Source organism: Ambystoma mexicanum, chromosome 2q (genome assembly GCF_040938575.1).
Source record: "Ambystoma mexicanum isolate Mex_15411 chromosome 2q, UKY_AmexF1_1, whole genome shotgun sequence".
NCBI lineage: Eukaryota > Metazoa > Chordata > Amphibia > Caudata > Ambystomatidae > Ambystoma > Ambystoma mexicanum.
The window spans coordinates 223,011,464-223,038,566 of NC_090924.1; positions in this window are offsets into that span (position 1 = coordinate 223,011,464).

Sequence of the window (27,103 nt, forward strand, 5' to 3'; positions counted from 1 at the left end):
GTCACGTGGTCACACCCTTTGCAAGCCCATGGAAACGGGAAGCAGGAGGGGTGTGTGTCTCACGAACCCAAGCATCGAACCCAAACTCAGGACAAGCCTGCATGTGCCCAGCCGGAAGACAGTGGAGGCCCACGGGAGCCACACAAGGCAACACACTGTCAAAAAATATTCAAAAATAAAAAAATAAAAAAAGCAAAAATCAAAAATCAAAAATGGCCATGTGGGGGCCAGGGGGGGGGAGGCAACCCAGGAGGTCCGAGGACAGGGTGCGCACCAACAGCCGCCTGTGTGGATGTTGGGAAAAAAAAACACCTCCATGGGCTCATGGCATGCACTGCTATGCCAATGTGGGAGAACGGCTGCTGTCGCTCTGAACACCCTCTGCTGCTGCACAGGAGGTGGTGGTGCTATGGGAGGCAGCCCACGCAAAGCCCTGGTATGGTCCTCCATGGCAGCAAGCATGCGGGTGTGGAAGGTCTCGTTGTGGAGGATTATAGTGCGGAGATCCCCATGCATCACCTGACGTGATGCCCGGATCTCCTCCCGAGTTGCCTGCATCTCAGCTGAGAGCGAACGTGTGAGCCGCTCCAGCTGCTGTTCTGTCCTCAAGTTAGTGGAAGTCTCAAGGTCAACAAGAGTCTCCCTGAGGTGATGGAGTTCTACCCTCAGGGCTTCCCTGTGGCCCTGGGACTCTATTGAAATCGATTGGCGTAGAGTCTCCAGTGCCGCCCGTCTGTCCCTGTTGGACGCCAACATGTCCTCCCTGTGTGATTGGCAAATGGAGTCTGTTGCCTGCTGTAGTAGCTCCATCTGCCTTTCAGGGGGGACAATGGAAGTGGCCACCCTCTCCATTGCTTGAGCCATCATCTCAACTGATTGCTGCCTGTTGGGTTGCCATACCGTAAATGGATTGTTCCCATGCGGTATTGCCTGGTGGCGTACGGCCACCGTGTCGGCGGGCACCACACCTGTTTGGGGCAAGGCGATCTGCACCTTGCTGTGCCGGCACTGCCTGAGGCTGCAGGACTGCATTCCCCCTCTGATCAGCTGGCCCAGGAACAGGATCAGATGTTGTGGAGTGTGACCCTGCACCCATAACCGCCAAAGGCTGACTAACCAACACTGACATCCCCATAGAGGGTTCTACCCCTGGTGCAGGTGGGTTGGACAGAACAGAACCCCTTCCAGAAACACTTACCTGCAACGCCACATAGGTCTCATCATCCGAATCAACACCTGAATAGAGGTCTGGGGAGGTGCACCCAGAGACACCCCTTGACAGTATCGTCTGCAGCAAGAGTGGGTTCTCACCCACCACCACACCACGTTCCCCACTGGTGGCCGGTTGTGCCTCAGGGTCCTCCTGGGTCTGCACCATCTCCTCAACCTCACCAGCATCAAGTGTGTCATCCCCTGCAAAAACATGAAAGACAAAAAATGGAAACAGGCATTAGCACCATAGCACACAAATAGCCCCGACAAGCTACAGAACCAGTTCATGATTTACACATGTCCCACATGACTATAAACCTCCCATGCATGCACTGTCACAGAGTTGGAAGGGGAGGCAAAAGTCTGACACTGATGACACCAAGATGGAAGAGCAACACATTTGCTGCATGCTGGGTAGATCTGCCATCACACATTGGCCTGTGAGTGGCATGTCCTATACACATAAATGATACATGCCATCACACAGATGGCATGTACCATAGCCATGGTACATTCCACAAGTACATCCATATGTCAGTGAATGAGTACTGTCACCCATCCATGTGAGATGGACATGAAGAGATGAAAAATGCCACATAGTGTGAAAAGATATGCCATGTGCCACACACTGCAACACATCCAGTGTACAAAAATACAGTGATTGCAGGGCCATGTACACATCAATGGTTGTGCACTTCAACATGACAGGAAACAACTAGCATGTTCCACATTCAAACAGGCCCAAAAACATCATGTGATCAGGACAATACTCATTCAGCCTGAATGGTCAAATCTTTCAACTACCAAGGTGACACATGTGGGCCTATGTGGGGTTCTTCACTGACAGAAGCATGTCACATATGTCACAATAGGGCTGAGGAATGTGTTGCAAAAGTGGGAGAATTGAAACAATCAGCCTTAAGAACACTGAAAAATACAAACAATGTTGTTGCATGATGCCACCTCAAGGGCAACTGCCCTAATGTTGCGCTAAATTACTACTGTGGGCAGAAGGGATAGTGTCACACCCAAATTGAAGGCCGCAGAATGTTTTGGATGAAGCACATGGGTGACCCATACTACTCAGTCACACACACCCTCACCTGCCACTCAATCAGAAACCGTCACCCAAACAACATACACATGCATTATACACACACGCATGGGCACTCACCGGACAATGTTTCATAATCGGGTAGTTCTCCCACACCTCGGATCTGTTCCTCTGTGACGAAGGTCCCAGCAACAGACTCATGTTCAGTGAGTTTGTTGTCCTCTTGTGGAGACCCACCGCCAGTCACCAGAGTAGCGGCATGACTTGAGGCCAGCTTGTCCTTTGCTCTGCGTTTCAGGTCGTTCCACCGCTTGTAGCAATCATCAGCTGTGCGCCTCACAAATCCAAGGGCACTTAAGTCGTTGGCGATGGTCTGCCAGTGTGCCTTACGTTGACCAGGTGTGGTATTGGCCCTGCAGTCACCGCCATTTCGTGGCTATGTTGCAACACATAGCTCACAAGTGCATTAAGCTCTGCGTCATTAAAGCAAGGCTTCCTTGACGTGCCGGAGTGTGTAGCCGTGCCTGGGGTCTCAGCCTGTCGTGCCAGAGTACCCTTCTTCCTCTTTTTAGAAGGAGGAGCGGAGCCAGAGTGGCTAACACCGCTCTGGTCAGTAGGGGCAGAATCACCGGTGGACTGGGTTGTTGGAGTGTGCGAATGCACATTGACCATAGGACTTGGTGCAGGCATTGTCTGAAGTGTGATGTTGGCAGGGGGAACATCAGTATGATGGACCAGGAATGACACTGTCCTGGCTGGGAGAGTCAGAGCTGGGGCGGATGGAGCTGCAGCTGCCCCTGCAGCCTCACCACCCTGCATACTTGGGGCAGCAGATGACATAGCGTCCCCAGATCCACGTGCCTTGGTGACAACTTGCACCACCACACGTGGCCTAGACTTGCTGACCTGGAAGTCAGCCAGGGAGTCATCCTGTGCCAGGTCAGGTGTCACAATGGGCTGGTCCGCCAGGGGCTGAGCTGGGATGGTCTCAGCCACGTTTCCCTCAACCATGGGGGGGCATGGGTGTCCCTGATTGGTCCTCCACACATGGGGGTCTACGGGCACCCTGCAAATCCTGGCCACGTCCCCTACCGCGCCCACCACGTCCACCTTTTGAAGGACGGCCACCTTTGCCTCCCTTACCGCTTGGTCGCCTCCCAACCATGGCACTGATGTTGTTGTGCGTATGGGAGGAGCAGTAAACTATTGTCCTGGGCAATTGGGGGTCAAAGGGGTAGGGTACTAGATGGAATTCGTACCCTAGTGCTCTAACAAGGCTGTCTGTGTCCCCTGGGGGAAGATAACGGGACACGCAACGCACAGGCAGCCCAAAAACAAAAATAAACGTGCACGCAACCCCTCGTAGACCATGTGCGTGGAAAAATGAACCCGCACTACGCTGTGGCACACAGAAACACAAAAATAAGTGTACGCGTGATACACGCAGCCTACAATGACCTCTGAAGGGGTACGCGACACACGGGACAAGCACAGTTGCTAAGTACGTGCGGAACTCACCGTCTGCCTGGAAAAAAAATGTGAAAAATACGCGCGTGTGCGCGTTGGCAACACCCCCACCAAAAGAAGAATTTTACTCTGTCTGAGGAGACAGGACAAAAGGAGTAGTGAACACTGTTTGAGGAAACAGGCCCAAAAAAAGTAGAAAAATGAAAGCTGTCAGAGGTAACAGGGAGTACGAACTTGAAATGCTGTGAAGTAATCGCGTGTGAACTGACAAGAAGTACAGAATCCACCCACTCGCTCTCCACAAAAAGCACATACAAGGAAATGGCGTTCTACACGTACGTTTTAAACCGGCCCACATGTACACGTCACTTACGCGTGTACGCGCCCTTTCCCCCAATAACACGCGCTGACACTCGGACGTGCAGCTTTTCCACGTGTGCTCTGTCATCACGTGCTATGAGGGAAACACCCGCGCGTGTCACGTCACAGACGCGCTTACACGCTAAAGGCCTTTGGTACAATGAAATCGCGTACGTGCGCTGATGCGCTTACGCGCTAAGGGCCTTTCCTCGAATTACACGCTGACGTGCACGATTTTCACTTGCCAAATCACTCCCTATCAAGCTGGCCACGTGTTCACACACGGAAGACCACGCTCCTGCCCAGAAGGCCAAATTACTGCCCCCCAGAGCCCCGAGCACGCTCCCACCTGCCATCTGCTGCTGCCTGATTGCCTGCTGCCCACGTGCCCTGCCATTTGCTGCCTGCACGTCAGCCAGGGGTGCTGTTGCTGTGACCACCCCTGCTGGAACCGAAGACCCCCGACTGGGATTCCACCGCTCCACAGCCCAGCCCCAGGACCCAGTTTCCCACCCACTCCTGCCTCTGGGGTTGCCATGTTGGGCACACCACCATCTGAGACCACTGGCAACCCCCAGCCAGAGGGCCATCAGCTTCACTGCCACCGAAGTTGGTGTCCTGGTGGAGCAAGTCCTGGGGCAGTATGATGCCCTCTTCGGAAGGTCGCGTGCCGACAAGGAAGGACGGACCAGGATCTGGACGGACATCGTGACTGCCATCAACGCGGAGGGGGTGGCAGTCCGCGAATTCTATCATGTCAAGAAACGCTGGGAGGACTTCAGGTCCAGGACCCTCAACAAGGCCCGGCGCCTCTTGAAGGCAGCGGATGCTAAGGGGCGCCGGGGCCACCTGTCGGAAGACCAAATGAGGGTCCTGGAACGCGTATGCCCAGCACTCCACGTCCAGGTCCTTGAGAGGCAGACCCGTCTGGAGTAGAGCGGTAAGTGTACATGCATACTGATTGGAAGATGTGCGTGTGGTGGTGTGCCAGTAGTGTGCAGGTTGCAGATGTGGTTTTGTAGGGCCATGTATGGATGTGTATGTACAGGGCCGTGAGGCTGACACATGCAAGTCCTTTCATGTGTGAGACACATGGATGGTGTATTTGTGGGTAAGCATGCAGGCCAAATGCAGATGTGTGAGCACACATGTTTGAATTACTGTGTATGTCAGTTGTCAAGGTTGTGGTGTCACACATGGATGTTGGTTCCAGCTGCATGTATCTGCACTGTGTACATGTGCATGTATGTGTATCTGACAAGTGTGCAACTGTCATGCAACATGGATGCATGTGAGACTGATATGTAGAAGACTGATTGCCAGATGTGACATGGATGCCGATCTCATCACTGCGACACTTGGTGGAGGTGTACACGTGCATGTAAGTGTAGTGGCGTGTGTGCATGTCTAGTGCACTCCCTGTGTCTCATGTGATGTCTGGCTCACCTTTGCCTGCTCATGCTGTTGTATGTGTATGGATGGTGCTGGCTGTTGCGATATGGCTGTGGAATAGCTCATGTGTGTGATTTGAAATGACATGTGTGTTGGGGATTGTGATGCCATGTCTGAAGTTTGACAATGACACTCGTGTGCAACTGTCATGTCTGTATGAGTCCATTGTACAGTGCCCTGATGCCTGTGTCCTATCTCTCCCTGTCTGCAGCGTCGACTGATGAAGAGGGCGGAGAGGGTGCTGTGGAGCACAGCGGCAGGGATCGCACCGCCAGCCGGAGACGCAAGGCCCAGCTCCCCTCCCCGGTTGTCATCTCGTCGGGGAGTGAGGAGTACGGTGCCGTGTCCCAGGTCGCAGCTGCCTAGGGGAGGTCCAAGAGGCAGAGGTTGGAGTTGGACTCCTCGGCAGCCGAAGGGGCAGCTGAGACCCCACAGGGCCCGACGGAGGAAGATGGCACGGAGTCATCCAGGTTAGTGGGGGGTTTGGTGGAGGAGGAGGCCGTGCAAGGGACAGAGACGGGGTCTGGAGGTGGGGATTCCACTGGTGCTAGTGGTGCAGTGCAGGGCCAGGGACAGGAGGCAGCACAGGCCGCTGCGGAGGTGCCTGTGTGTAATCCTGTCCCCGATCCTGTGACTGCATCATCTTGCACCAGCAGGGATACCTACGTCCAGACCCGTTCTCAGGGAGGGGATCGGCTTACACCAACTGGCCTTCCTCTCCCTGCGGATGTGGCTATACGGCACCGGGTTGAGCCTGTCCTGGGTGGGGTGGCGTTGTGTCAATGTGCCATGCGAGCTGACCTGCAGTCTTTTCATGAGGAGACTGCACGTCTTCTCGCATGGCTCGTTGACCGTGTTGACCCACTGGGACAGCTCACCAGGGCCGGATTCCTCCGTTTTCTGGACATTGTTCCAACCCCCTCCTCAACTGAACCCCCTATGTGCCAGTCGTCCTCCGTGCCATCTTCCCACCCATGTGTCACCTGGGTGCCCTGTGGAGCTGCCTCTGACCCCGCGGCCAGGCTGGTGGAGGACACATCCCTGCCACAGTCAGGAGTCGGACGTCCAGCAGGGGTGGCCACCTCAACAACTGCACCCCAGCTGGAGGAGGATGTGCAGGCAGCGGGAGCCAGGGCACAGGCAGCGGCACAGCAGCAGCAGCAACAAGGTGGGAGCCATGATGGCTCAGGGCCTTCATCATTGGAGGGGCAGGCATTGGCCAGAGGGCAGGAAGACCCTGGACGGGAAGTGTCTTCCGTGTGGCAGCGGTTGGGCCATGCGATAGATGCGGAGCGACAGCGGGCGGAAGAGGCACAGCTCACGATGGTCAGGGCGGAGAACTCCATGCGTAGGGACCTGAGGCGGGCCTAGTGCCTCGAGGCCATTCGCAGGGACCTGGAGATCCAGATGTCATCGTCCCTGCGAACCCTCGGGGCCATGGAAGAGGACCGCCTCCGGGACATCGAGCAGGAGTTTGATGATGCCCTGGCCCGGGACATCAACAAGTGAGCAGTTGGACTTGCCTGCTGCCCTTGTAAATAGTTAGTTAGTTAGTATTAGGTTTCCTTTAATTTTTTCTTTATTTTTGACCGCTTGGACAATGCACCACATTTTTGTATATAGTTTTTTTATTAGGTAGTAGTTTTTGGTAGGTTTCATTTCTTAAGTTGGGCTCATGGGCCCTGGATTCTTCAATTGTACATAGTTCTACATTGGATTCATCTTTTTTAATATTTTTTTTGTGTTCACCATGGAGCAATGGTTTTTACTTTTTATTTTCCCTTGGATTTTATTTTTTGGACTGTGACTTTGGACAACATTTCTTTTTGGATTTATTTTGCTTATGTTTTCTTGATTTTCATTATTTATCGGATATGGACCATTTCTTTTGTTATTGCCATTGTTGTGTGTTTAATTTGATTTACGTTCATGTTATCTTTAATATATATTTTTTATACTTCCATTTGTGGTATTATCTCATTGGTTTCATGCATGTCATGATATGGGTTTTGACATTCACTTGCACCCATTGTGTGTGTGTGACGGACATGTGTTCATTTACATACTTGCCATTGGGGTTGTATCATGTAATTGGCATTTCTATGTGGGTGGATGCAATACTTGGGTGGGTCTTTGGCCTGTGAAGGCTGGCCATAAGGGCCAGGGATCTACATTGTGATGACGTGTTGGCTGGGGGACATGTGTCAGGGCCTGCTGGCAGGTGCCCTGCACTGCTTGGAGGTGGGGGTGCAGGGAACATGTGTGGGGGACTTCTGGCAGGTGCCCTGCACTGCTGGGGGATGGGGGTGCAAGGGGACATGAGTGGGACATGAGTGGGGGCCTGCTGGCAGGTGCCCTGCACTGCTGGGGGGTTGGGGTGCTGGGGGACATGAGTGGGGGCCTGCTGGCAGGTGCCCTGCACTGCTTGGGGGGTGGGGGTGCAAGGGGACATGAGTGGGGGCCTGCTGGCAGGTGCCCTGCACTGCTGGGGGGTCGGGGTGCAAGGGGACATGAGTGGGACATGAGTGGGGGCCTGCTGGCAGGTGCCCTGCACTGCTTGGGGGTGGGGGTGCAAGGGGACATGAGTGGGACATGAGTGGGGGCCTGCTGGCAGGTGCCCTGCACTGCTGGGGGTGGGGGTGCAAGGGGACATGAGTGGGGGACTGCTGGCAGATGCCCCTCAGTGCTGGGGGGTGGGGGTGCAAAGGGACATGAGTGGGACATGAGTGGGGGCCTACTGGCAGGTGCCCCTGACTTCTGGGGGGTGGGGGTCCTGGGGGACATGAGTGGGGGCCTGCTGGCAGGTGCCCTGCACTGCTTGGGGGGTGGTGGTGCAAGGGGACATGAGTGGGACATGAGTGGGGGCCTGCTGGCAGGTGCCCTGCACTGCTGGGGGGTGGGGGTGCAAGGGGGCAATGCGTTGGTGATCACTAGTGCAAGGTGACATGTGGCTTGGCTGGGGGGGCATGCCCATGGTGGATGGGCTGCCTGCGGGACATGACCAGGGGTGCAGGGTAGTCCCCTGTGGTGTGGGCTGCCTGAAGGGGCCGTGGAGGGTGTAGAGGGAACGCCTGGGAGGACCCACACTGGCAATTCACGTGTAGGACACCCCTGCACCCCCGAAATACACGTACCCCACTCGCACAGGGCCTATCGCGTGTGAAACTTCACGCGCACCCCAGTAATACACGTACCCTGCTGAAATTGCGTGTGGAACTTCCTGCGCACCCTTGAAATACATGTACCCTGCTGAAATTGAGTGTTAAACTTCCCCGCTCCCCAGAAATAAACGTACCCTGCTGAAATTGCGTGTGGAACTTCCCGCGCACACCAGAAATACACGTACCCTGCTGAAATCGCGTGTTAAACTTCCCCGCACCCCAGAAATACTCGTACCCTGCTGAAATCGCGTGTTAAACTTTCCCGCACCCCAGAAATACACGTACCCTGCTGGAATCGTGTGTGGAACTTCCCGCGCACCCCAGTAATATACGTACACTGCTGAAATCGCGTGTTAAACTTCCCCGCACCCCAGAAATACACATACCCTGCTAAAATCGCGTGTGGAACTTCCCGCGCACCCCAGTAATACACATACCCTGCTGAAATTGCGTGTTAAACTTCCCCGCACCCCAGAAATACACGTACCCTGCTGAAATCGTATGTGGAACTTCCCGCGCATCCCAGTAATACACGTACCCTGCTGAAATCGCGTGTTAAACTTCCCCGCACCCCAGAAATACACGTACCCTGTTGAAATCGCGTGTGGAACTTCCCGCGCACCCCAGTAATACACGTATTCTGCTGAAATCGCGTGTTAAACTTTCCCGCACCCCAGAAATACACGTACCCTGCTGGAATCGTGTGTGGAACTTCCCGCGCACCCCAGTAATATACGTACACTGCTGAAATCGCGTGTTAAACTTCCACGCACCCCAGAAATACACATACCCTGCTAAAATCGCGTGTGGAACTTCCCGCGCACCCCAGTAATACACATACCCTGCTGAAATTGCGTGTTAAACTTCCCCGCACCCCAGAAATACACGTACCCTGCTGAAATCGTATGTGGAACTTCCCGCGCATCCCAGTAATACACGTACCCTGCTGAAATCGCGTGTTAAACTTCCCCGCACCCCAGAAATACACGTACCCTGTTGAAATCGCGTGTGGAACTTCCCGCGCACCCCAGTAATACACGTATTCTGCTGAAATCGCGTGTTAAACTTCCCCGCACCCCAGAAATACACGTACCCTGCTGAAATCGCGTGTGGAACTTCCCGCGCACCCCAGTAATACACGTACCCTGCTGAAATCGCTTGTTAAACTTCCCCGCACCCCAGAAATACACGTACCCTGCTGAAATCGCGTGTGGAACTTCCCGCGCACCCCAGTAATACACGTACCCTGCTGAAATCGCGTGTTAAACTTCCCCGCATCCCAGAAATACACGTACCCTGCTGAAATCGCGTGTGGAACTTCCCGCGCACCCCAGTAATACACGTACCCTGCTGAAATTGCGTGTTAAACTTCCCCGTACCCCAGAAATACATGTACCCTGCTGAAATCGCATGTGGAACTTCCCACGCACCCTAGTAATACACGTTCCCCGCTCGGCGTTTGCTGTTTGACAGCCCTGTATACTGGTCCAGGGTTAGCGCAGCCCTTTGCGCTGAATTGGGAATTTTGATGGCTTTTCCTTGCGCGAGGGCGTTCTTGGGGGCGTAACTGGCGCTGCTGCAGGGTCGCTGCACCACTTTGCGCCACGGCAGGTTTTGGAGGCTAAAATCCATCAATACGTTGTGCGCGGAAATCGATTTTAGCGCACGCGGCTGGCGCAGACATTCGCACGCGCACACTGTGCGCCAACCATGTGCGCCACTTTTGTGCGAAATTCTATGAATTACCCTGAACTGTGAGGACTAGGCCAACTGCTACGTCCCTGCCTGATTCTGGCTTGACCAAGGAGCCATTAGTTATCACACAATTAGAATTGTCTAATCAATTGAGCACCTTGACCATGGATTTACTTGATTCTGATACTAAACAGCCAACGTCTTGTGTACAAAATGGAATTCTGAACACTTAGCTATCTAAACATGGAACCCGCCCGACGTCCGAATCACAGAACAACGCCCATGAACATGGTTACTCAATTACTGGTGAGCATATTAAAACTGACATGCTGACCCAGAGAGAAACATGCGTCACAATTATGGTTCATTAGGTTTTAGCTACTGATAATAGTGCTTTCTTAAATCAAACTCGAATACTAGAGATATTTCATAGTATCCGACAACTACAATTAATTTCAACCAAAGATATTGTCCAGGTTAACCTTCCTCTCAGTCATAAAGAGCCGAACTGGGCACTAGTTCATCTGGTCTTGCCGGTCCTTGTTGAATTTAATATGTCCAACTCACAAGAATTCCTTAGTGGAAGATATGACCTCAGGCATGTACCAGAACTGGGCCCTAAAACTATAGTGTCTTGCATTAAGAAGAAGAAAAAAACACCAGATTGCACTCGAAGTGGGGAATTAGAGACCATTATGGGAACATTTTAGCAATGGTAGACTCCTTGTCGAAGATATTCTGCCAATTCATCTTAAAGCAAGTGAATAATTGGTTAGCAACTAATAATATAATAAGAAAATAACAGGCAGGCTTGCGTAAAGTGATGAATACCCTTGCTAACCTATGCAGTTTATCCTTCCTAATTCGATCAGCACATGCAAAAAAAGGGGAGTCCTTGTATATCTGTTCTATAGATTCTAAAAAAGCATTGGCTATGGTAGACAGCCAGAGACTATGGCTAAAATGATCTTGGTCGGGACTTGATTATTCCACACTCCATTTTATTATGACACTATATTCAGATACCTTGGTTCAGATAAGAATCAACCAGGAAGGGGAGCTGGGGGGTGCTACCACAACAGACTTCAGTTTAAAACAAGGCTGCACTCTAGCCCCAATGTTATTTGATTTGTAACTGTCAGTCCTGGAAGATTCACTACATAAACTTAATGGACTACATATTTATTTGGGAAAAACTAAAATCATGGTTATTAATGGTAAAAAAAGGGTGCTAGAATCAAGAATATTTTGTGGAAAATTGAGGGAACCACAATTGAAATTGTATCTCGATATATCAGGATTATTTATGATACATTTAATAGCAAATCAATGATTAATTACATCACATGGAAAGTCACACAAAACCTCTATGCGACTAAGTCATCTATATCACATAGTTTTCTTTTTTGCCTGCATTTTTCCCAAGACTCTCTATGATTTGGATAATTTCCATGATAGAGAATTCGATTGGCTAAGGGTGCTTGAACACAAAATCTGGTGAAATGTCTTTGGGCTTCTCTTGAACACTGCAGTTGAGGCCCTATGCAATGAATTGGGACTCACGTCCATGCTTACACGCTGCAAGATACAATGGAGTATATTCCATATGCAAATCCGGGATTTTAGTAAAAAGAATGAGAATATCTATGGCCTTTTCAGAGGCATGTTGGACTTACTTACCCTGTCTGGGGTATTGAAGAAATGACTTAACGACATTTAGAATTTTAATGTGACTATAGGGTTTACAGCAGAGCACCCTAGCAATATTGGCCTTGACATCAAGCAGTTCAAGACCAAAAGTGTAGAATCGGATAGGATTCATACCATCGATTGTATGTCTGCTAAATCCATGCATCAAATGTATAATACTCAAGGATTTCCTTTGAGAAAATCCTTTAAGTGTATCTTTAATGCACGTAATAATACAATCCGACAAATTATGATGAGGATCCGGTTTGACCAGCTGCCTAACTTGGAAAGGTGAGGCAGCTGGCTGAAGATTCCTTATGGGGAAAGACTGTGCCATATTTGTAAACTATATATTGAAATAGCGTGCCACCTACTGACTGTGTTCCCAATTTTAATCAATTTCTATATCATCACTGAGCCCCAGCCTAAGATCTCCTCCCATGTGGCCAGGGGAAGGCAGTCACTACCTGATTCTGCCCCTGAAGGTGGTACTATGAGGGAGGATCACATGGGAGGAGATGGCTGTGAGGGGTAAGTGGTGACCCCTTTGGGAGGGACACAGTATTCATCTTCTTGTGAGGGTGCCAATCCTCTAATCCCCAGATATCTAAGGGCATGCTCTCATTGTAAAAGTCCCTCTCATGAAGAAACCCAAAGAACTTTCTGTGAAGAGTCACCCATAAAGACCTGCTCTCTAACTTTGATTCTAGCCTTCTTTCTGTCCTTATTCTCCTCGATCTTTCTTCTGCATTTGATACGGTCAACCATGCCATCCTGTTCAATCGCCTCTGTGATAACCTGGGTACCACTGATCAGGTCTGGCTGACCTCCTTTCTCACTGAACGACCCTCTCAGGTCCAACTGGGGTCTTTCCTCTCTTCTATCTCTCGCTCTACTTGTGGTGTTCCCCAGGGGTCTATCCTGTCTCCCTGGCTGTTCAACCAATACTTGGGACCTCTTGCCCACTGCATCATTGCTTTTTGCTCCAACTTTCAGTGTTATGCGGATGACACCCAGCTCTCTTTCAGGCTCCCCTTGGCCACCTCTTCTCCCTCTCTCATTCCAAAAGGTCTGGCCACAATTCAGGAATGGTGTGCTGCCAATGATCTCTGCCTCAATGCCAGTAAGACTGAGATCCTCCTCATCCGAACACCAGCTTCCTCCTTTCCTCTCTCTCTCTGTGGCCACCCACTCTGGGCCCTCTTCCTGCTCCTACTTGTGAGGCTAAAAACCTTGGGCTCATCTTGGACTCCACCCTCTCCTTCTCTCCTCAGACCTCAGACGTCTCTAAGAAGTCAAAATATCAGCTGCACCTCCTCAGATGTATTCTTCCTTTCCTCACATTCCCCCAGAAGCTCACTCTCTCCAGAGATCTGATCCTCTCTAGGCTAGACTACTGCAACAACATCTTTCTAAATCTTCCTGCCTCTACTCTCCATCCTCTACAACTTATTCAGAACAAGACTGCAGGACTTGTCCTTGGCCTCAAGCCCAGGGATCCTATCTCTCCAGCTCTGAAATCTCTTCATTGGCTCCCAGTGATGGCAAGGATCAATTTTAAGACCCTCTGCATCATCCACAAGGCTTTCTGGGGCCAGGGACCACACTAGCTCCAACGCTCTCTTCCTAAACATCTCCCTTCTAAAGCTCTCTGCTCATCCACCTGCAACTCTCTGAGGGTCAGTCGCTTTTCCAAGCAGAGAGTTGGGTGCAGATCTCTATCTTCGGCTGGGGCATCCCTCTGAAACACCCTCCATGCCTCTTTCAAACTTGACCAGAACCCCCTCCGGTTCCGGAAGCAACTCAAGACTTTTCTCTTCACTTCTGCTTTCTATCTTCCTCTCCCCTGCTGATTTCCCAGCTGCTCCACGCACTGGTCACCTGTCCACCCTCTGAACTTGGGCTCAGGCTCCTGCATGTCCAGTTGCACTTCACACTGCCACTTGGCTCCCCAGCACTTGTGGTGTGTATCTGCAACCTACAGTCCTTTCTCTCTGCACTTATGAGCCACCCGTTGGCTGCACTTTCTGATTTACCTGCACTGCGTCACCCGCTGGCTGCCCTTTTGAGTTACGTGCACTTCCCCCCCTGCCCCTTGGCACTTCTCCCCTTCCACTTCCCTGCACTTGCACGATATGAATGGCACAAGGCCTAGTAAGATCATTGTTTTTGTCCTCCCTATGTTTCCTCCTTCTTGTCTTGTCGCGCTTAAAAACACTTGTATACAGGTGCGTTATAAATGTCATATCACATCATATCATATCATCTAGGCAGAATCAGTTATATAAGGTCACACATTCGTCATATAACATTGCCTACACACATGCACACACGCTCACACACACACACACACCCACACACACACACAAACACACACACACACATTATTAGACCTCAAATAATTCCTGTGGTACTGGGATGAGGAAGGAGGACCAGGAGTTTATGGGGATCAAAAGTGCCACCGAAGAAAATGTGCAGTCTAGTTGTTGGGAGGCAATGCACCTGAGTGGGCCATTTAAATCTGAAAGTGTATCACAGCTGGGTGGTGGAGGTGGAAGAGGAAGGAACATGAGAGACTTCACTCTCCAAGGCTGTGGCTTAGGTCGTGTTCAGAGCAGCAGGTGTGCAGAGATGCGAGGAAGCAGATGTGGCGGCATGTGCGAGGAGATCAGGATGTCAGGAGAGCTGTGGTAGCTGAAGGTGGAGCAGAAGAGGCTCCCAGAGAGAGAGAGAGACCAGGATGGCGAGAGAGCCGAAGTGGCTCCTGAGCTGCTAAGATGCCATAAAGAAGAACCGCTGGGCCATGCAGCACATGGAGAGGATGCCAAAGCTGCCAACAGTAACCAGTGAGCCTAACAAGAGACACAAGGCACAAGGGTTCTTTGTAGCATTTATTGCTCCTGCAATTTAGTTACAGGGACATAAGGAGGGGGTGGCAAAAAAAGTTTGATGAATGCCTAATCAAACCACTTAATTAGCGAGGTGTGAAAGTGCAAGAAGGGCGCAATTCTCCATTCATGAGACGTCAACTTGGGGAAACCTATAACCCACATTGCCAACAGTCAAGAGGCTATTTAAAAGAAGTGAAAGTACCGGAAGGGTGCAATTCTCCATACAGAAGGAGTCAACTTGGGGAAACAGGCAACCCACATTGAAAACAGCCAAAGGTCTATCTAAAAGAAGGAGCAAGACTGCAGAAAGGGTGCAATTCTCATTTATGAGATGTCAATTTGGGGAAATCTCTAACCCACCTTGCCAACATTAGAGAGACTGTAACCATAAGGTAAAAGGGCAATAAGGGCACAATTAAAACACCAGTTTGGGGAAATCTGTAACACATACTGCCACTAAGAGGAGACCGACTGTAGTAGTAGTACAATGGATGTGTATGAATCGTTCACACTTGTTGAACCTATAAATAAAACATTATTAAATACCTATGTATTTCCAGTTGGTAGTTACTTTGATATTCTTGACTATTGTACTAAATGGTATGCTAATAATGTTCAAAGTACAGTAGAGGCGTATGATGTATTCACACTTGTTGAACCTGTACCTAACAAGCTTTTACATGCACCCATATTTGCAGCTGCTAGTTACTGTGATATAGCATTACAAATTCACATTTTCAGTGTAAAGGTGATCTGTTATTGTTTAAGGAAGTGTGCATTGTAATGAGTGTATGCTATCATATGCTTCTGATGTCTTTTTTAGTACTTAATTGATGTTAATTGTACTGAATTTTACAGTAGTAATGTTGTGCATACAGCTTTAGCGTATAGTGCACCCAGGCTTGCTGAACCTAGAAATAGTTGGATACTACAAGGATGCATTTTGCAGTTGCTAGGTACTGCAATATAGCACTGAAAATTCACTGTTTTACTGGAAGTGTATGCATTTATTGTTTTAAGGAAGTGTGCATTCTAATGAGTGTACACAATTGTATGCTGCTGACGTATTACTATAGAGTTTCTTTTTTCCTGGATAACTCGCAAATTGTTGTTTTTGAAAAAAGTAGATTTTCCACGCTTTTTGAGTTTGGTGATAAGTGCAGATTTTATTCATCAATTGTAGTGTGGGCTCATGGTCCCAATTGTGGTCAGCTGACACGTTTTTTGACCTTGAGGGTCTTTATCAAGGCTAGTGGTGGTTGTATCTTGCCCCCTATGGGGTCCTTATTGAGTATGATTATATCCGGTATGGTACAGCTGGGCTTCTCATAGGCCCTTGTTAGTTCGAAATTTAGCAGCAAAGATTTGTCCTCGGTCTGACGTATTATGTACTACTTAATAAATGACAATTGTACTAAATTGTATGCTACTAGTGTTCTACATACAGTACAAGCATGTGAAGCATTCACAATTGTTGAACAGATAAATAGAACGCTACTTCATGTATTTGCAGTTTCTAGTTACTTTAATATAGCAATGCAATTTCACTTTTTCACTGCAAGGGTGAGTCTTTATTGTGTTAAAGAAGTATGCATTGAAATTAGTATATGCATTTGTACACTACTAATGTATTACATAGTACTGAATTAATGACAATTGTACTAAATTGTATGCTACTACAGTTCTATGTATAGTAGAATTGTATACATCATCCACACTTGTTGAAGATATATAAACAGTACTTCTACATGCATGCGTACTTGCAATTGCTATTTACTGCAATATAATGTTACAAACCGGAATGTATGGTTTTATTAACAGTGTTAACACGAGTAAATACTTAATTAACTTGTAAATTAATATTTTGTAATAGCCATTTTACTAATCTGCCTCTGTAGCTACCTCACCAAAAGTAAAGGTTGAGAGATTTAAAGTTGGTGTAATAAAATAAGCATACCACAAGTTTAATAATGATACCAATGGGTATTTATGTTTCATTTTTTGGAAACTTTGTAAAGGGTACTTATGTTCATCCGCACTCTGAACTGGCTTTGATCAAATTGTTTAATATTGCTAATGGGCATGCTGGCAAACAAAAATGGCACATTTGAGCATAAACAGCATGTGCTTTTTTTGTGAAACAAGTGGTGTGGAGTGTTTCTGTATGTTCATTGGTAATTATTATAGCAATGCAAATATAGGCGTAGCTTACGCTGCCCATGTGCTTAGTTAATTTTGGCATGTGCAATATGGGAACTAAAAAGTGCTGTGCAATCCTTTGTTATTTTTGATCTGATTAAAATGGATAGATGACATTTTGAGGACAATGTGGTGCATATGGCTTCATTGAAGTTTCCTACATTTCCTTTTTTTGATTGCACTACATTTTTTAAGCTACTGGAGTATTTAATTTATATTACATTATGCATACGTTTGCTGTTTTCACGTGCCTATACATTACACATGCGCTAGGATTAGGTACCTAGTTTACATTACACTTGCACTTTTCATTATTGTTGGCATCTGCATATAGGGATTGGTGCAGTGTCATTACAGTACACATGTGCATAATGTTTTGTTAAAGGTATATTTCGTAATTATTTTTAAATGCAGCCAAAGAACATGTTGCATATTGGTATTTACTGTTTTTTCTGGCTTCAACATTATGTCGATTTGATGTAGTACATTTAACAAATGAGAGCAACAGTTTATTTTTAGGAAATATTATGAAATGTCTGTGTAATATTTTGCAGTAATTGGCATGCACCACCTTTACCAATGGTTATTGTGTTTTTAACAAACTTTGCTGAATTTTGTTCATTTACGGTGTGTTTGAATGTGTACACAGTTGGACTGTCTGTGCATGTTGCATGTGTTGTGTTTACAATAATGCCTACTTGTTATTGCTTCATGTATTGCAGTGATTGGCTGCTTTGTTTGTTTTACTGTGTGTTGTTATGTGTATATAGGATTATATGCTCATAATGAGAAGTGTTTCAGTTAACCTGCACGTTTTACTGTGTATATAGCTGGGGTGTGTGTGTGTGTGTTTGGTTGGCCTGTATTTTGTTCCAATCATGCTTATGGTTGTGTGTTTACTGTATACAAATGTGTATTGTGTGTGTATTTTTGCTGTGCTCTTTGTTTCATAGTTGGAATGTATGCGTATGTTTGGCGCTTGAGTTTATATGTCAATCATGTTTTTTCAGGTTAAAGTGTGTGCATATGGATGGTAGTTCTTGTATACATCAATCGTATGTATTGTATGTTTTATAAACACGTTATTTTTATTACCCATGCATATATAGATACATCTTAAAACATTAATATTAAAAAATGGACCAGTTCGGTCTTCAAAATAATTTTTCAGTGCACCAATTCCTAATGAAATGTAGGTGTATGCCAAACATTTTGAATATAGAAGCGGCCAATTTCGAGATATTTGGGCTGATTTCTTTTTTTTTCCTAGGGGGAAAACCGCACGTTCAAAGTTATTCAAAGCGTGTTGGATGTAACATTTTCTTAAACTATGAAGCTGTTCATGATGAAGTCTGAAACGTTGCATGCACAGGTGGCAACCTCAATATATATTTTTTGTAAACCTTTATTTCTGACAGAACACTGCAGCATACACACAGTGTGGGACACATCCCATATTACAATTAATCGGTAAATTTTTTTATCATAAAGAAAAGAGCACACAACAGGGAAGAAATAACAACCCGGGTCACTGTGAATTACACATATATCTCCAGCCGGCTGGGATGCGGAAGGGATGCAAAGGGGAAGCATATGTCATTATTCAATTCGCTTTCTCGTTGTTAAGGTAGGTCCGGATGATAGTCCATGAGTCTCGTGGTCTAGCTCTTGTAAGGATAGTATCTACATAATTGCTTTCACATTCCTGAGACCAAGTCAATGCATTCAAACACTCCTTCCCATTACGGGGGAACTTATCTTTCCAGTGCAAGAGGATGGATCTTTTGGCAATCATACAGGCAATATTGGCGAATGTATGATGGTCGCTACTGTGAATCGTTGGCCAAATGTCAAACAATGGGCCCATGGGTTCATATTCAAGGTGGACATCTATAACCACTGACACTGTATCAATGACATGGGACCAATAGTTATTTAATGTGGGACAGTTCCAGAACATATGTAAGTGATCAGCTCCGTCTACCATACATTTGGGGCACAAACAGGTTTGTGTATTTCGGTGCTGGACTGCCCCAGGGCAGGACAAAGACTGATATGTTTAGGATATTTCTCCTCTATGAAAGATAGTGAGCCAAAAGACTCTGGGTAAGACTCTTGTAACCAGGACTCATGTCTGGCAGAGAGTCTCCCAGGACACCCCTTGTTATTTGAAGGTTTGTGTATTAGACATTTTAGCAAGTCTAGCTGGAGTGTAATAGAGTCTATTCAGGATCTTGAATTGTATGAACTTAAATCTGCAGTTAAAGGAAATGTTCTTGGTGTGTGCACATTTGGGTCCATTGCACTTCTCTGAGGTCCAAACCGAGTTCATTTGACCAAGCGGTTCTTGCGTTGGATGTCGGGGAGGGGAACGAGTTCTGAACCATCTTGTACAGTGTTCACATGATGTGTCTACAGTTTACAGAGTTGGCTATGGAAACAATGCTTGGGGTTTCCAAAGGTTATGATATGATATGATATGATATGGCATTTGTAACGCGCCTATACACAAGTGTTTCAAGGCGCGACGAGGCGGGGGGAACAAGGGGAGAACAGACAACGATCCTACTAGGCCAGGTGTCATTCAGATCGTGCAAGTGCAATGGTAGGGGGACTGGGAAAAGTGCAATGGGAAGAGGAGAGGGGAAAGTGAAGTACATGGTTAGTAGAATACAAGATAAATAATAGGGCCAGCTGGTGGCAAGTACAAGGAGAGTGCAGTACATGGTTAGTAAAATACAAGATAAATAATAGGGCCAGCTGCTGGCAAGTGCAAGGTAAGTGCCGGTAGAAGGGGCTGTAGGATACAGAGACAGTCCCGTAGTGCAGGTAGGCAGTGCAGGGAAGAGTGGCTGAGCCAAGGACCGAGATCGGTGAGTGGCCCAGTTGCAGATTCAGTGCAGGTTCAGCAGGGGAGAGAGGGAGAGAAAGCGGAGGCAAAGAGGAAGGTTTTGAGGTGCTTCCAGAACCGGTGATGGTTCTCCTCAAGTTTCAGGGAGGCAGGAAGGCTGTTCCAGAGGGAGGCCCCTGCTGCGGAGAGAGATCTACCCCCAGCTCGTTGCTTGGAGAAGCGGCTGACCCTGAGGTAGTTGGAGGTGGATGAGCGAAGAGCTCGAGAAGGAAGATATTTAGGAAGAGAGAGTTGAAGGTATTTTGGCCCAAGGTCCCAGAAGGCCTTGTGGACAATGCATAGGGTTTTGAACTTAATCCTTGCAGCCACTGGGAGCCAGTGTAGCGATTTCAGTCCTCGATAGATACGGTCCCTGGGCCTGAGGCCAAGGACAAGTCTCGCAGTCCTGTTCCGGATGAGTTGCAAAGGGCGGAGAGTAGAGGCAGGAAAATGTAGATAGAGGCTGTTACAGTAGTCCAGCTTCGAGAGAACCAGGGCTCTGGAGACAGTGAGCTTTTGGGGGAAGGAGAGGAAAGGAAGGATACCTCTGAGGAGGTGTAGCTGGTAGTGTGACTTCTTAGAGACGTCAGATATGTGAGGAGAGAAAGAGTTTGTGGAGTCGAAGATGACACCGAGGTTTTTTGCCTTGCAGGTAGGAGCAGGAAGAGGGCCAAGGGAGGCCGGCCAGAGAGCTGCAGGGAAGGAGGGAGTGGGTGTGCCGATAAGTAGAATCTCAGTCTTACTGGCATTAAGGCAGAGGTCGTTGGCGGCACACCATTCCTGGATAGCAGAAAGACAGTCAGAGATGAGGGAAGGGGAAGAGGAGGCCGAGGGTAGCCTGAAAATGAGCTGGGTATCATCCGCATAGCACTGAAAGTTGGCACAGAGAGCGGCGATGCGGTGAGCAAGAAGTGCCAGGTACTGGTTGAACAGCCAAGGGGAGAGGTTAGATCCCTAGGGACACCACAGGTAGAGAAAAAGATGAGAGGAAGGAACCCAGTTGGACTTGGGAGTGTCGATTGGATGGAGGTCAGCCACGCCAGAGCCTGACCAGTGATACCCAGGTTATCACGGAGACGGTTGAGCAGGATAGTGTGGTTGACAGTGTCAAAGGCAGAAGAGAGGTCGAGCAAAATGAGAACACAAGGGGTGTTACAGTCAAGGTTTGAGAGCAGGTCCTCACGGATGTTCAGGAGAGCAGTTTCCGTGCTTCTGGTGGCTCTGAAGCCAGACTGATGGTCATGAAGACTACCAACAGATTCAGCATGGAGATTAAGCTGGCAGATGGCCAGTTTCTCCAGGAGCTTGCCCAGGTAGGGAGTGATAGAGATTGGGCGATAGTTAGCTGGGCAGGAGGGGTCGGAAGAGGGTTTCTTAAGAAGGGGGTGCACAAGGGAGTGCTTGAGGGGGATGGGAAGACTCCAGAGGCGAAGGAGTGATTGCAGAAGTCAGCCAGGGCAGGCGCCAGGGAGTCGATGTGGTCCTTGATAGTTTTGGAGGAACAGGGGTGGACCTGTTTTGAAAAGACTTTCATAGATCGGACTTGTCTCGAAACCTTGTCAGCAGAAAAAAGGGGAAAGGCAGAGAAGGAGGGAGGAGGGGTGGCTGCAGAAGGGCCAGAGGGAGAGCAGGGAATAGAGGAGGGGAGGTGATAGGAGGAGAGTGAGGACAGGATGTCCTGAGTTTTTGAAATGAAGTGAGAGGCCCGTGCCGTGCAGAGGGCCTGGGAGGGGACAGGACAGGTGGAGACTGCAGCAGGGTTGGCCAGCTCCTTGCAGATTTTAAAGAGTTTGGCCGAATTGTTAGATGCCGCAGAGATGCGGGCTTGGATAAGGGCTCTCTTCTTAGTGAGAACAGAGAGCCGGTATTGCCTTTGGAGCAGACGGCAGACCAGTTTGTCAGAGGATGAACATGAAGCACGCCATTTCCTCTCTGCCACCCTGCACTTGCATTTAAGGGTGACGAGATCCGAGTTATACCAGGAGTTACATTTGGCTTTGGGCTTCAAGCGGATTCTCATGACAGGGGCAAGGATATCAAGGGTATCAGATATAGCAGAGTGGAGAGTGGAGTAGGCTGTGTCAGGGTGGGAGTCAGCCGAAGAGGAACGGGGGGGCGAGAAGGTGGAAGCGAAAGCCTCAACTGACACGAGCTTCATGGGTCAGATGACCGCGAAGGTGGGTGGCAGTGATGAGGGTGGCTTTGCCTGTGGGGTAGTGAAGGTGAGGTGGGAGGATAGGAGAAAGTGATCACTCCAGGAGAGAGGAGTGTAGAGAGGGACAGAGAGGGGAAGGTCAGAAGAGATCAGAGCATTAAGAGTGTGCCCTGCAGAATGGGTCGGCCCAGACGGGAGAATAGAGAGTGAGAGAGAGTCGCAGAGGTCGCGAATGAGTCCAGAGGGAGGACAGGAGGCATCCAGGTGGATATTGAAGTCTCCAAGAAAGAGGAGTTGAGTGGTTGAGGACAGGAGTGAGGAGGAGAGGTCAGCCCACTCAGAGAGGAAGGAGGAAATTTGTCCAGATGGCCGATAGATAGTAGCCATAGTAAGGGAATGGCTAGGAGAGAGAGAGAGTCGGCAAACAAGGCATTCAAAGGAGGAGTAGGTCTGCGTAGGGGTGACAGTGGCAGGAATCCACTCAGGGAAGAAAAGGGCCACCCCCCCCCCAGCATGGTTGGGCCTGGGCAAGGAGAGGATCTTGTAACCGTCAGGTAGAAGTGTGTCAAAGCTGGTGACAGAGCTGGCTGTGAACCATGTCTCAGTGAGACCGAGGATGTCAAGGTCCAGTTCCTCAAGAAGGCGTCAGATATCAGAGGAATGTTTGACGGCAGAGCGAGAGCTGAGAGTGGCAATGAGGAGAAGGTTGCCATCCCTAAAGGACTTCCGGGGAGGGGTACAGATCAGAGGTACGCCCTGTGGAGGTGAAGAGGAAGGAGCAAGAGAGAGGGCAGGGTGAGAGGGTGGAGGCAAGGTAGCCGAGGACAGAGAAGAGGAGACAGCAGGAGAGGAAAGGAAGTTGATGAGGCGCGGGAAGCGTCTATCAAAGAGGTGGAGGTTGGCGTGAGGGCCTTGGACCAAGACGGTCCCATTAGCATAGACATTAATGATGGCCTTAGAGGAGCGGAAGGGGGCCAGGAAGACATCTCAACGGGTGCCACTATTAATGGAAGAAGAGGAGAAGGGAGAGAGCACAGAGACCATATGAAGGGTCCATTGGTCAGGGGAAGGCACGAAAAAGAGGATGTCAGTAAGGTTTGTTGCATAGAATGCCCATCTAGTAGATATAGCTGCCCATAACCTGTAGAATTGCAGCCGTTCCCCACTCCAGTCCCCGTGTCCAGGTCTCCAAGTGTTGGGGGCAATGAATTTGCCCTCTTGGAAGAGGTCTGTGAGGAACCTATAACCCAGGTTTCACCATTTTATCTGTATTGATTTGTCCCATGCCGGTTTGATCTCTGGGAATTTCCATAGAAGCAGCCATCTATGGTAGGATTTTGTAGCCTCAATAATGGAGAATACCATCCTCCATGCAAGTAGTGTGGCTATGACCGGATTGAATGGGCAGCTGTCTCCATAATGTAGGTTTAGTACCAGGGTTCTAAGGTCTATATCTCTGGCAGCTACCGCCTTGAGTTTGGTGTGTGAGGGTGAGGGGCTGGGCCTGGGGTACCAATAGGTTGTGTATTGGGCTCGAGATGCAATCCAATACAGCTCCAAATTTGGCACTGTTATTCCCCCTTTCTCATATGTGGATGTCATGTCCACCCATTTTTTTATGGACCGCTCCCGCATGCCAGAGGAATAGGGCTAACTGCCAATGCAAGTGGGAGAAGAAGCCCTTCCAAGGCCAGATCAGGGCATTAGCAAAAACATATAGCATTTTGGGGAGCAGCATAATTTTAGGTAGCGATAATTTGGCAGTGGTGGATATTGGGAGTGCTTTCCATATGTTCATTTTGGTTTCTGAGTATGCTCTCAGTGTATCGTAGTTGTCCTTCTGAAGTGCTTCCTGAGATCTCAATACTGTAACCCCCAGGTATTTGATACAGTTAGGAGCCCAACGGAGGGAGAGCTGCACATGGCAGTTGTATGTACTATTGGTGAGGGGAAATATCTCCGATTATGAGGCATTGATCGTGAAGCCCGACAATACTCCAGTGAGTACAATATCTTGTATGATCAGGGAAAGGTTGGTCAGAGAGATGATTTTGGGGAGTTCTGTCAGGTGGGCAGCGCGGTGGCCATGGTGTTCCCTAATGTACCCCGCCATGGGTTCTATGGCCAGGGCGAAGAGGATAGGGGAGAAGGGACAGCCCTGTTGGGTGTCTCTTTCTAATTGGAATTGGGCGGATGTGTGTGAGTTGACCCGGATCCTAGCTAAAGGACGCGTGTATAATAGTTTAATGTATTGTTGCATCTTGGGGCCTATACCCATCGCCTCCAATGCTAGAAACATGTAGCCCCAGGCGACCATATCAAAGCCTTTTTGGGCATCTATTGTGACCGCCACTACCTGGGCATCCGGGTCTAGTCTGGCCATTATGTTGAAGATACGCCTAATTCTAAGTGAGGTGTATCTCCCTGGAATAAATCCTGCCTGATCAGGGTGTATCAGCTTTGGAATCGAGGGAAGGAGTCAAGTGGCCATTATCTTTGCGTATATTTTAGTATCACAGTTTATGAGGGAGAGAGGCCAGTAGGAGCCGCATTCATTCTTGAGTTTGCCTGGATTCGGCAACACCATAATCACAGCTTCTCTGGGGGATTCCGGGAGGATGTGCACTGCAGGGACTCTTCCCACACCTGACGGAGGATCGGGGCTAGTACGGAAGCATATTCTTGATGAAATTCAGCTGTTAGGCCGTCTGGGCATGGTGATTTGTTTTTGGGGAGTGAAGCAATGACGTCCATAATCTCCTCTAGCATCAATGGGAGTTCAAGCTCTTCCCTGGCCTGGGGGTTCAAGAATGGTAATGTGACTTTACAGAGTAGGGCACGAATGTCAGGGTCGCCCTTGGACAAAGGGGCCTTATATGGGTTATGATAAATTGCCTGAACTCCAAATTAGACCATCTATTATCTCCCTGTATGTCTAGTATACAGTCTACATGTTCGCCTCACCGCTCGGACCGGACCACTCTCGATAGAGTTCCTCCCGGCCTATCTCCCTCGCCATATCTCCCAGCTGACTATCTCGATATTTTGCTGTGGATCAAAAAAGGGTTCAAAAGTTATTAAGAAAAGTTAGCTTCTGAAACTCCAAAGAGACTTTGTCTTCACCTTAACTATCCAATACGCAAGTACAATTTCATAATATATACTCACACATTAACGAAGCTGAAAGTCATCTTCTCCCAGCCTTAACTACCAACCCGGCCCTCCCTCCCATCAATTTCAACGTTTGACCTCCTCCTTCCTTCATCTATGGATCACAATCTTGGGGTTCTCTGTGACTGTGACCTGAAACTCTGCAAGTTCTTCATGGACACTGAAACGGCAGCCAGACTCGGCCTCCTTCTTCTTGGTCTAACCCTCTATTCCTTTTACTCCTCATTAAAGGATTCATCTTTGGGACACAGACTCTTTTCAACATAACAAGATCATCTCCCACCTCTACCTACTGTCACCACACTGGATGCCACGCCATGCTAAATGTCTCTCTTAAATACCTGCTACTCTCCTATAAAGCAATCCATGTTCAATAGCCCTCCCTTACCTCAATGAGTGCATCTTATTGTATGCTCCCTCTCAAACCCTCCACTCCTCGACTCTTCCCAACCTAACCATTCCCCTTCCCCTGTACCATCTCCTGCTCTCAGTCATTGTCCCTAGTGGCACCACTCCACTGAAATGCTCTTCCCCAGTCATGAAAGCTATCTCTTCAGTGGAACTTAGAAAAAAGAGGCTCAAACTCCACCTGCTTGCACTGAAGAAGCCCCCCAAACCTCAGCATTCTCACATCCACTACAGAGGTGCTGGTCACTGTATAAATACTTAATAACATAACATAGTCAAACTAAACACCCAATCCGTCTCCCCTGTATTCTGCCCTTAGGCGACTTTATACAATTTATAAATATGTAACTACTGGCCTCAGACTCCCAATGTTAAAAGTGTTCTAATGCCCTCCAAACCTGTCCCTGGTTTACATTTACATTCTTAACTCCTCACCGCCCATATATATCATTCAATACACCAGTGTCACGACCCACATCCAGAAACCCCCCTGGCAAGCCCATGGGCCAGGATGGCTCTTTGCTCGGGTCTCCAATAAACTTAGGCATCCACCGCCTAGGCCCTCTTGGGGCCAGTCCTGGCGCCTTTGGCGCCAGGCTCATGCTTAATAAAGCCATGTGTTTAGGGAACTACTTTATTTCCAGTTGCCAGCCAACATGGAGCCATCCACATAGCTTGGCTCCTAGGAACCAAGCTATGCGGTATAGTGTTTTGGGTGTGGTAGCCTAGGAACTACTTTACCTGGACTACTTTCTTGAAGCTATTTAAACCACATCCGACTTGGATAACACGCTTTGCGTTACTTTGCAATCCTGCAACGTGACGCTCACCGTGTTCAGCTGTACCGGCGAACCTCGGAAGAACAGCATCTGTAAGGAGACAAAAGGACATTGTTAGCAGCAGCAGCTTACCTGTAATTTCATCGTTAGCTGCCCACAGCTCCTGCGAACAGCTTCCTAGGATAAGCGCGTCTCCCGGACCGACGGATCTGCAAAAAAGGAAGGAAAAAAAGATATTAGAGACTTTATAACATAACGAACTGTGCCGAAAGGCTTACCTCGCAAGTCGCCCCTCAACCAGCATCGCCTCGGAATTCCATACTCCAGGTGAGCACCGCGATCTATGGGAAAGAAAAGACAACAGGTTAGCAAAGGCAAGGCATCACGGCGCTGCGCATAGCACCTACTTACCGCATCATAGCGCACTTTACACGCCATCATTTACCGGCGAGACCCAATTCAGCCAATGCATCATACTGGACTTCCGCACATCTAAGGAAGAGAAAGAGACATTTATTAA